This window comes from Anabrus simplex, chromosome 9 (genome assembly GCF_040414725.1).
Source record: "Anabrus simplex isolate iqAnaSimp1 chromosome 9, ASM4041472v1, whole genome shotgun sequence".
NCBI lineage: Eukaryota > Metazoa > Arthropoda > Insecta > Orthoptera > Tettigoniidae > Anabrus > Anabrus simplex.
Genome location: NC_090273.1, coordinates 65,995,802 through 66,008,782, shown reverse-complemented (window position 1 = coordinate 66,008,782; position 12,981 = coordinate 65,995,802). Strand labels below are relative to the sequence as shown.

General features: G+C 40.2%; 1 protein-coding gene across 1 annotated transcript in view; it reads right to left on the bottom strand.

Annotated features, from left to right (window-relative positions):
- Nucleotides 1-12,981, bottom strand: part of LOC136881313 (glycine receptor subunit alphaZ1-like) — a 430,471-nt gene that overhangs the window by 238,246 nt on the left and 179,244 nt on the right. The gene's annotated exons all lie outside the window — the stretch shown is intronic.

Sequence of the window (12,981 nt, the reverse complement as noted above, 5' to 3'; positions counted from 1 at the left end):
TAGTCAGAACGTTCGATCCGCCAACACTGGCGACACCCAACGCTGCACCTGCGCAGCAGCAGGTTTTGACCACCTGCTCCCAACGTTGTTCAGTTGAGCATCATGTGCGTGCCGTGTAAGACCTGTTTGACACAGTGCGTGTTTAGTGCGTTGGTTCTGAAGTGCGAAAAGTAACATGAGCGACCAAAAGATTTTGACCCGTTTCCTGGAACGTCTACGCAGGTTACGACCCCAGTACGCACAACAAGGTTCATGGTTTTTTGTCCATGACAATGCTCACCCACACACAGCCAATATCGTCAACCAGTTCATGGCAAAAAAGGGTGTGGTGCAACTTGAACATCCCCCACACTCGCCAGATCTGAATCCTCCAGACTTCTTCCTGTTCCCACGACCCAAACTCGTTTCGAAAGGAAAGAGATTTGACGATATTCCTGACATACAACGAAATGTGACGAGGCTTTTGAACACCATACCAAAGGAAGTCTTCTTACAAAGTTTCCATGACATGTATCGCTGATCTCAGAAGTGCATAGTCATGGGAAAGGACTACTTCGAAGGACATTAAGGTCACTGTCGTGCATTGTTCATCTATGCTGATTGTACAGGACTATTCATCGAACTTTATTGTCACAGGTTGTATTCATGCCTAGTTATTTCTAATCATAGAAGAAGGAGGAAGAGGCTGTATTTCATAAAGAATTAAGGTATGGAGAAAGAGGATAAGGAAGAGACATCAAAGACGTGAAAACGAAGGACACTCAAGATCTGGAAAATCTAGATACTAGGTCGTGCAAACTGCGTACTATTACGGTACATGCCAAAGGATATTAAGACAAATAAAAAGTGGTCACTCTCTGCCGTGTACCCTCCTTTGGGTGAGTGTCTTAGATGCAAAAGGCAACTGAAAGGAGAACTCCAAGAGCTATCGACGTGGGAGCGTGGGTTGGCGACCGCAGGATCCCTAGCAGAATCTAACATTGTTTTCACTCACTTGCACCACGACGCCGATTTTCATCTCGACTATAAGACTCTATTGGTCAATTCCTGTTCTTTATATAACTTGTGTAATGCCTAGATAGTCCTCCATTTCACCAACAACCGTGGCCGTTGCTCTTTGTTTCCCCATACGTACAAACTTCAAAGGCACCGAATTCTATCAGTTTAGGCCCTGATTAAGAGGGAATACTTGCCCGATTGCACTTTCCCTTAAAACAACAATCACAACCAGCTCCACTATCACTTTTTGACAAATCTTGTTTACGAGACCGAATGTCGATTCTCAACCCTTTTCAACAATAATTATGCAGGCATTTAAACACTTATTTTCCTCAATAAAAAGTCTTTTTTAAATATATTGTTTTCTATTTGTTTTACGTCACATCACCGGCCTCGCGGTGTAGGGGTAGGGTACTTGTCTCACACCCAGAGACCAAAGGTTCGATTCCCGGAAAGGTCAGGGATTTTTATCCGGATCTGCGGACTAGTTCGAGGTCCATTCAACTTACGTGATTACAATTGAGGAGTACCGGGCGAGTTGGCCGTGCGCGTAGAGGCGCGCGGCTGTGAGCTTGCATCTGGGAGATAGTAGGTTCGAATCCCACTATCGGCAGCCCTGAAGATGGTTTTCCGTGGTTTCCCATTTTCACACCAGGCAAATGTTGGGGCTGTACCTTAATTAAGGTCACGGCCGCTTCCTTCCAACTCCTAGGCCTTTCCTCTCCCATCGTCGCCATAAGACCTATCTGTGTGGGTGCGACGTAAAGCCCCTAGCAAAAAAATAATTGAGGAGTTATCTGACGTCGAGCTGAGCAGCGTTCGCTTGGTAGGCCATGGCCCTTCAGAGCTGTTGCGCCGTGGGGTTTGGTCTGTACGTCGCACGTACGACGTACACAGACAGGGCTTCTGGTACAGCTTCAGTATTTGCCTGGTTCATAAATGGGAAACCACGGGAAACCATTTTCAGGTCTGCCGACAGTGGGTTTCGATCCAACTATCTCCCAAATGCAATTGATACGTCTTCAGTTCTTTAAAGTAGCGTTCTCATATTTTCAAATGTACTGGTGTCTTAGATTTCAGTTCTAGAATTTTGACCATTAGTACCGAAAGTCTTCAATTCTGTATATTTATAATTCTAAGATCTCCGTTTCGACAGTACAGTACATTTTATTAGAGACTTTGAATTATTCTAATTGCTTTATAATGCATGATCACATGGTTTCTGTTTGAGGTCTGCTGCGGACATGCAACGTAGCGCGACTCCCATGTGGGTATGTAAGCACAGACATGTAGGCAAAGCGATTAGTGTAGCAGTCGTGTCGTGCCGAGGCGCGTGCGTTAAATGGGGCCATGTGAACTATGGCGACGTTATTACCAAATGCGTCCAAACAGGACCAACGTGCCGTTATTCTGTTCTTGGCTGCTGAAGGTCAAACACCGATGGACATCCATCGGAGAATGAAGACTGTGTATGGGCGGCATGTCTGTCGAAAACCACCGCTGTGGAATGGTGCAGCAAGTTTCGTACGGGTGTCGTTTCGACACAAGACGCCGTTCGATCTGAGAGGCCTGCATCATACATTACGGGCAACAGCAAATGGGCGGTGGATGAGACTTATAGTCCTGATCTCTCCTCATCCGATTATCATGCCTTCGGTCCCCTCAAAAAGGGCCTAAAGGGTCAACGTGGATGTGCAGCAGGCAGTTACGGTCTTCTTCACGCAGCAGGACACGGTTTTCACCATACGGGGATCTTCAACCTGGTGTGTCGGTGGGATGAATGCCTCCATGCTCACGGCGATTTTGCCCGAGAGGCATCCCGATTGAGGACTGTACGGCCGTCGTACGGAAACCCTTCGTTCACCCCTTATATATATATAGCATTAGGTTTTCTGATTTTAAAAAAATGGCTGTAACCATTTAATAGAATTCGGAATCATTGAAATCACTCCCAGTAGGGAACTGATGTAAATTAGAAAATATATATTTTAAATGGTATTGGTGTATTGCACGTTTAATTCAATCAATCAATCAATCAATCAATCAATCAATCAATCAATCAATCAATCAATCAATCAATCAATCAATCAATCAATCAATCAATCAATCAATCAATCAATCAATCAATCAATCAATCAATCAATCAATCAATCAATCAATCAATCAATCAATCAATCAATCATGATGATGATGATGCTTGGTACTTAAAGGGGCCGAACATCGAGGTCATCGGCCCCTAATGGTACGAAAGGAAATTACAACAAAAAGTTCAAAATCATCCACTGACCAAAATAAAAAAATAAGAACATGAAGAGTGAATGGATGGACATGAAACCAAAAAACAAAACACAAACCAAAAACAGTGGATCCAACTCAAAAAAGATCATATATAGTAGTATTACTGATGATGATGATGATGATGATGATGATGATGATGATGATGCTTGTTGTTTAAAGGGGCCCAACATCGAGGTCATCGGCCCCTAATGGTACGAAATGAAATAACAAAAAATTCAAATTCATCCACTGACCAAAATAAAAAAAATGTCATGAAGAATGAATGGATGGACATGAAACCTACAACAAAAAACAAAAACAAACAAACAAACAAACAAACAAACAAACAAAAACAGTGGTCAGACTCAAAAAGAAGGGAGTTAATTAGAGTATTACTGACCAAGGGACCATTTATAAAGCACAATGATGATTGATGTCTGAATGGGTGCTAAATTCACGTCTAAGGCCCCACAGAATTGTACATGTCGCGAGTAAAGTAGAACCATGGTATTTGTCATGTTCGGGTACTGATCAAAAGTAGCGAAGACTCACGGTGGTCCACACAAGATGGTACTACTCACAAGTATTGCAATTCGTACAGGGAACGCAGACCTATGGTGTATCTCACACAATGGCGCCACTCATAGCCAACGCAAAGCGGTAAGGTTCCTCACCTAGGTGTACTAGTCACGGGCGCCGGTATTCCCGTGGTGTTCCTCACATAGTGGGTACCAATCACAGGCAACGCTGACCCACGGTGCCGCTCATATAGCGGTACAACTCACAGGCTACGCCCAGACCCGCGGCGCTGCTCACATGGGTACAACGCACGGGTACTGGAATCCACCAGGCCAGGCTTTTTACTGCAACTAATCACAAACCTATTTCATACCAATTTAGTGATACTACTCGCAAGTACATGCAACCCATGGTGTTCCCCACATGATGGTACGAATCAAGAGTATTTTCATGGTTCTAATTCAATCATCCCTTGGTCACCCCTTGTAGTCGCCTCTTACGACAGGCAGGGGATACCGCGGGTGTATTCTACATGTGCGTCCCCCACCCGCAGGGGGTAATCAATCAATCAATCAATCAATCAATCAATCAATCAATCAATCAATCAATCAATCAATCAATCAATCAATCAATCAATCAATCAATCAATCAATCAATCAATCAATCAATCAATCAATCAATCAATCAATCAATCAATCAATCAATCAATCAATCAATCAATCAATCATGTGAATTTAGGGCTGTCACCCAGGTGGCAGATTACCTATCAGTTGATTACCTAGTCTTTCAAAACTTAGAAATTCATTCAACATTTTCCTTGATAAATTATTCCTCTCCATAACTCCTCTTTCTATAAACGAATACTTTCCCCAATTTTGTCCTCTTGAATTCCAACTTTATCTTCACATTGTCATCTTTCCTACTTTTAGAAACACCACCCAAACTTATTCGTCTACTAATGTCATTCCATGCCATCTCTCTACTAACAGCTCGGAACATACCACTTAGTCGCAGTTTCCTTACTCTCAAGGCTTCCCAGCCCAACATTTTCGTAATTTACTATTTACATTATAGACATGATAGTGGTTTTCGGGATTATGCCGTGTCAAGAAAATAAGGTGAAATTCCTTACGTTTCGCAGAGAACTTAAAGCGGCATCATCAGAAGGAAATCTCAATTATTCACGAGAAAGGCTTCTCAAACAATGAGGTGTTTGAATTTAGGCGTTGTAATAGAAGTGGAAATGGTACGTTCATTTGTCACGAGATGGCTCCCCGGACGCGGTACAGCGCTAGCGTTCGAAGCGGAAGCTGACGGAACCATCAGAATCAGTCTGAGAGGGTCACATAACATAACATAACATAACATAACATAACATAACATAACATAACATAACATAACATAACATAACATAACATAACATAACATAACATAACATAACATAACATAACATAACATAACATAACATAACATAACATAACATAACATAACATAACATAACATAACATAACATAACATAACATAACATAACATAACATAACATAACATAACATAACATAACATAACATAACATAACATAACATAACATAACATAACATAACATAACATAACATAACATAACATAACATAACATAACATAACATAACATAACATAACATAACATAACATAACATAACATAACATAACATAACATAACATAACATAACATAACATAACATAACATAACATAACATAACATAACATAACATAACATAACATAACATAACATAACATAACATAACATAACATAACATAACATAACATAACATAACATAACATAACATAACATAACATAACATAACATAACATAACATAACATAACATAACATAACATAACATAACATAACATAACATAACATAACATAACATAACATAACATAACATAACATAACATAACATAACATAACATAACATAACATAACATAACATAACATAACATAACATAACATAACATAACATAACATAACATAACATAACATAACATAACATAACATAACATAACATAACATAACATAACATAACATAACATAACATAACATAACATAACATAACATAACATAACATAACATAACATAACATAACATAACATAACATAACATAACATAACATAACATAACATAACATAACATAACATAACATAACATAACATAACATAACATAACATAACATAACATAACATAACATAACATAACATAACATAACATAACATAACATAACATAACATAACAGAGACGGGCCTTGAAATCATCAGTGGCATTACTATTTACATTACTTTCTCGGAAATCACCCAGAACAAATCGTGTTGCTTTCCATTGGATCTTTTCCATTTCTCGTGCGGTGTGGGTCCCATACGCTAGAAACGTACTTTAGTTGGAATCTTACCAGAGTCATATACGTTATTGCCTTTACAGCTTTACTACAACCCGTAAGTACTGTCATATCTTTATGAAGAGGTACTGTATATACAGGATGACCCAAAAACATTTGACGAGACAATACTTCACGGAGTATTGGAGGCACAGAGGTAATAATTGGCACACATGATTGGCGTGACATGGGGTTTCATTGATATCGAAATAAAGTACACAAAATGACCAACAGATAGCGAGTCATACGATACACAAGCAATAATTAACATAACAGTGGAGGTTTATCAAAGACGATGTTCTTTATAACACATGATCAACATGTCGGCCGTCATTCATCAACAACACCTCTAGTCGGGGGCAATGTTGTAAACGGTACTGTACATCATATCTGTAGGTATGGTCAGAAATGGTATTATTCTCCATAAATTTTCTTTCCCTGCCCTGAAGGGGTGAGTGTGGGGGCACCTAGATGGCAACACCGTCTCTCTGGAAAAGAGATGCGGGCGGGTTTAGGAAGTGTGATCTAAAAGGGAGGTGGGTATACGTTGGACAAAATGAAGGAGGTGGGTAAGGTTTTTTATTTATATTTTTATAACAAAGTAGAACAAAGAACATATCTTCACTACATAGTGGTTTCTAGACGGTGAAACAGGAAGTGCGTGTTTAAGCCAGTGTGAATTGGTTGAAAGTGCGGAATTAATGTCATCTGATGTTGTCTTTTAGCGTCCCTTATGAAGTCGGATGAACGCGGTACACTTGCGACTTCAGGTAACCCCAAAACCAATAATCACACAGATTGAGGTCGGGGGACTAGGAGGCCAAGCATGACATGCCGCGATTGCAGGCGCATCTGACGCCCTCTCTCACGACAGCTCTTATATGCCGTACACGGGTCTCATACGGCATCACTGGCGTGTTGCTGTCCAGCGCCATCTGTTGGCCTGTTTGCGAACTCGTTGTTGTGTCAATGAAACCCCATGTCATGTTAATTATGTGTGTCAATTATTACCTCTCTACCTCCAATATTCTTTGAAGTATTGCCTCCTCAAATGTTAACGAACGTTTGGGTCACCTGTATAATCTTTATTTACGATGCCGTTAATGTGATTACCCTAACAAAATTTATATTATCTCCTCTTTAAGTTTCCTCAAAGTCAAAGACTAAAAATAACTAGTACGTACTTAAAGAAAAAGCTTAATGACAGATGGACGTGGAGGAGACCTAACGAAGAAGTCAAGCATGAGACATACTTTGTACTGAGTAACACTATACACGCAATAAGAGATGATGGACCGGGCGAGTTGGCCGTGCGCGTAGAGGCGCGCGGCTGTGAGCTTGCATCCGGGAGATAGTAGGTTCGAATCCCACTATCGGCAGCCCTGAAAATGGTTTTCCGTGGTTTCCCATTTTCACACCAGGCAAATGCTGGGGCTGTGCCTTAATTAAGGCCACGGCCGCTTCCTTCCAACTCCTAGGCCTTTCCTGTCCCATCGTCGCCATAAGACCTATCTGTGTCGGTGCGACGTAAAGGCCCTAGCAAAAAAAAAAAAGAGATGATGGAACGATGCGGAGGTTAAAATTTGATTATATCCACAGAATGCTTCACGCGACAGTCAGTCTCGACAGTAAATTTTTTAGGAGCAAGATATACAGGAACCGCACTTCAAACGCTGAAGTAATAGACTATGCCAAGTCTATGTTAACATTTGGCGAGAACCTATCGAGATCACTCTCACGTACGCCAGGGGAAATCGAAGAATAGTTGCAAGGTGTATAAGGGAAACTGCTACAAAAGTGGGGTTTTAGGACCCGAAAGAAAAATAGGAAAAATATTTCCGTAGAAACTTTACATCTGTTATATAAAAGAATAGTTAGTATAAATAAGCTTGCTAAGAAAGCAATAAGAAGAGACCTCAGAAGTTACAAGAACGGAACTATACAGCAAGAAATGAAGAACAAGAAGTCTACGAGGAAAATAAACATATAATTCTAACAAGGAAGTAGTTGGATAAAGGTTATAAAAACTGAAGGACAAAACAGAACCTTGAGAACAGAGAACAGCCTCGAATTTCAACGAAAACCAGTGCAAGAAAACATTGTCCGACTGAAACGAGGCACCAGACAAGTTTACAGAAAATCTAAGACAGGATATTGGCGCAGTGCCTCCTGCAATGGCGAGCAATAAAAGAGCTCGAATCACAGGAATCTCCAGATGCGAATGGAATCGTAAATGAATAGAAGGTTAGGTGTGGAAGAGTTAGCGAATATGCTAGCGGAGATAATATAGACTTTTTTTTAACAATTCGGTGTACGCCGCACCGACACAGAAAGGTAGGTCTTACGGCGACGATGGGATAGGAAAAGGCTAGGAGTGGGAAGGAAGTGGCGTGGTCTTAATTAAGGTACAGCCCGAGCATTTACCTGGTGTGAAAATGAAAACCACATAAATCCATCTTCTGGGCTGCCGACAGTGGGGTTCAAGGCAAGTTCGCAGCTGTGCGACCCTAGGCGCACGGCCAACTCGCTCGGTAATGATATAGATGTATGTTCTGCCGTACGAGTGGCAGCTGGATTATAACACGCGTACTACATTGCAAGCTTTAGGCGAGTCGTTGGTTATTCCCTGTGCCGCGTCTAGGCAACCAGATGATACAATAGCTTACCCAGTGTTGTCATGGTCTCAGCTAGTCTGCGATAAGCGTCCTTACAGCGTGATTGATTCCTACATAGCAGCAAGTAATCGGTTTAGAGCATTTCATGTCTTGTAAATTAAGTGTTGAACAGCGCATTTTAGTGCACCTGTTGATCAGAGCTGAATCGACGTCCTCTTTGAGCATTTTTAAGTGGACCAAACACGTGGTAATCCAACGGGGCGAGATCGTAATAGTACGAAGGATACTCCAACACCTTGAAATGCAGCATCTGAAGAGTTTGAGCGGTGTGGGTGTTGATATGTGGATGCGCATTTTCATGCAACAAAAGAACTCCTTCCTAAAATCGACCTCTGCGTTTGTTGCGAATTGTAGGTTTCATCTTGTTTATCAGCATATCACTGTAACGTTCACTGTTTACTGTTTACCCCTTTTCCTGGTAATGTTCCAGGATTGTCTCTTGAGAGTCCCTAAATACTGCGAGCATCACTTTTCCTGCAGAAGGTTGACTCTTGAATTTCTTTTTGACTGGGGATCCAGGATGCTTCCATTCCGTGCTCTGACGTTTGCTCTCTGGTTCGGAGTGGTGTACCCATGTTTCATCTCCAGGGATTATCCATTTTACAAACGTTTCACCTTCCTTACCATGACGGTCCAGTAGGTGCTGACAGATTCTCAGACGATTGCGCTTCTTCTCTTCATTTAGTTTGTTTGGAACCCATCTCGAACAGACTTTGTGAAAGTTAAGCTTGTAATGCACGATTTCCTATGCAGAACGATGGCTGATGTGCATACGGTTTGCCGCGTCGTCAACAGTTACTCCTCTGTTATTCAGGATCATATCACGCTCTTGTGCAGTATTGTCATCAGTTGCGCTCGGTTCTTTCCTCATCCTTCACGCTCGTGCAATTACATTTGAACTCTTCAATCCACTGGTAAACACTTCATTGTGGCAAAACATTGTTTCCGTATTGTGATGAAAGTCTTCTAAGATTTTCCGCTCCAGGTAGATCCTCAGACCACAAAAAACGGATTACGGAACGCTGTTCTTCCTTGGTGCATACAGAGAGCCATCTTTACGTCGCAACAGAGCAAGATGAACTGATCTGATAACGCTGAAACCTACCATAGACATAGACAACGGTGCCATCTAGCGGCTGATGAGAACACAATGCCATAGAACCAACCTAAAGACAATTAGAGCATAATTGCAGATACTCATTGACTTGCCTACGTACGTAGAGAAACTTTCATTTTCACTCCCTTGGCGTCCCTTGTCTTTCTTTGGCCAATACCTTCCTTTCTGGAAGTGTTGGATTCCTTCCACATTTTCCCTCTGTTTCGTGTTAATAGAGGATGGTTGCGGAGATGTACTTGCTCCTAAAACAATGATCATCACCACCTGCACTAATTAGTGCACCTACACGGCAAGCTTAATCTCCCGATTAATCATCTTGAAACATGTTTTGAACTAAACACCTCACCCTGGAAGAATTGAAAAACGCAATTTGTATTGAAAATTTGAAGATTCTGAATTGCAAGGTGTGAACATGAATACCATCAAACTCTACAATGCTTGTCACTAGGCTAGGGAAGTATATTTTCAACAGTTACCGCAATGGGATAAGTTAAATTTTTCCCTCTGTGATTTTCAACAGAATTATTCATTCATCGAAGTTTCCATGTTTTCTGCGGGCGTGGGGAAACATTGTGACGGCGACAGCGCGCTCGTTAACCGACACGCGACCTGCAGAAAAGACGGCAACTCTTACAGGTCTCTCCTTGTACATAAAAATTCCAGATTTCTGTCCTTTCAGGCAAGCAACTCAATGTTGATAACATCCTAGGGATATGAGCTACGTATTTTAGGTAAATGTAATATAATAAAGTATAATAGTGTATTATTTGTTTCTTCCTAAAAATAACAATCCTTAATCATCGTTATCCGGTCGATTAGATGAGCAGTTTGCGTTTTTCTACCACTACGAGCGCTAATGTGAGTCAATGCATTGTTTCACTTAAGCACCACTACGAGCCCTTATAACTACATTCGTTGCGGACATTTTTCAATAATGCTGCCATTGATGCTTCACGGCTCGTACTTACAGACATGATACTGTATAGGCTTTTGGGCTTACGCCGTGTCAAGAAAATAAGGTGAAATTGTTTACGTTTCGCAGAGAACTGTGCTCTGCGTCATCAGAAAAATCTCGACTGTCCACGAGAAAGGCTTCTTAAACAATGACGTTTTGAAATTTAGACATTATAATAGAAGTAGAAGTGGTACGTTCAATTGTCACCAGATGGCTCCCCGAACGTGGCACAGCGCTAGCGTTCGAAGCGGAAGCTGACCGAACCATCAGAATCAGTCTAAGAGTGTCACATAACATGTGCACGTAACATATGACATTGACAGGAGTATGACGTGTCCCGGCGCATTCCAAATTCGTACGTTCCTCATCGCCAGATATTCATTCCAGGCTTGTGTCAATGTCATATGTTACGTGCACATGTTATGTGACCCTCTTGGACTGATTCTGATGGTTTCGTCAGCTTTCGCTTCGAACGCTAGCGCTGTGCCACGTCCGGGGAGCCATCTGGTGACAAATGAACGTACCACTTCCATTTCTATTATAATCTGTAAATTTCAAAAAGTCATTGAAGGAGCCTTCCTCGTGGACAGTCGAGATTTTCTTCTGATGACGCAGAGTACAGTTCTCTGCGAAACGTAAAGAATTTCACCTTATTTTCTTGACACAGCATAAGCCCAAAGCCTGTACAGTATCATGTCTATATTTCAATAAATTAAAAAAACTGCCTGATTGTATTGAACCAAGGAACGCATTACAAAAATAATTTTTTAAATAAGTTAATTTTCCTACGATTTGAATAAAAAAGAAAACTAGTAAAGAAACAAGCGACTTTAGGCAGTTTTCCGGAACTGCATTCAGGCCGGAATTGATTTTCGTACTCTCTTCTTTTTTTAGTTTTATGGAGCTATCCTAGACTCACTCACAATTTGAAAACTTCCCGGGATCTTTAGCCCATTCAACTTTCGGCACAATTGAGGAAATTGCTTAATTTTACATTTTCAGTAGTGTGGGAACACCTACGTTTTCTGCTAAGAAATATTTCCAATATTAAAATGTTGGAAATAGTGTTATAAGTAACTTCTATCTGGTGAAATTGATGCCAGTGATTTATAAGTTGTTCTCAAAGATAATCTCTGAAAGGATCAAGAAAGAAGTAATATATCCAGAAGACCAAGCAGTGAGGAGGTGCTTCAGTTTGGCGGTTCTAGGTGAAGACAGTTAAGAACATAATATATTATTTATTTATTTATCTATCTATTATTTATCAGTGACTTGTGCAGTGAGAAAGTTACGGTTCGACGCCCTCTCTTACACATTACCACATTCTTATAACAATCTAAAATAATATAAGAAAATAGTTAAAACTAAATAAAATTAATAGAATTAAAATGTATTTAAATACAAGATAAATTTAAAAAGTTATTAAAAACTGACGCGATTTAAGTTAAATTTAAGACTTAACGTAAACATAATATAATTTTAAATCGCCGAAGTTGAGTGTGAGAAATACTGTTGCCTTAAATTAAGGAAAATTAGAACATTTTCAAGAGCAAATACAAACACAATAATAAAACTAAGTACTACAACAAATCAAAAAGTGCAGTATATCATCCTTATAAATTCTAAGAATGAATTAAAATCAAAACATAATTAATAGTATATACAAAATAATAATTTATTATGTTTTCTTTACAGCTATATTGAAACATTATGTCCTGTTACTAAAATGCTCTTAAAAAGATCTAACTAATCCTCAGCACACACTCATTCATACTGCAACCATTCAGTCAGCTGTGTTCAGCAGTTAGTCTGGGCAGGCAACCTTAAATATCCACAACGAGTTGGTTTCTTTGACCAGAGTTGGCAGGAAATTCCATAATCTGGCGCCTGTCACCACAAATGATCTATTAATTTTATTTCTGCGATGCACAAGAATAGAAAGAGAGGAGCTCTAATGGGTGTTTTGGTCGCGAAAACATGGTACAAGTAATTGATTAGATCATTTTATATATGACATGTTTCGTGTTAATCTA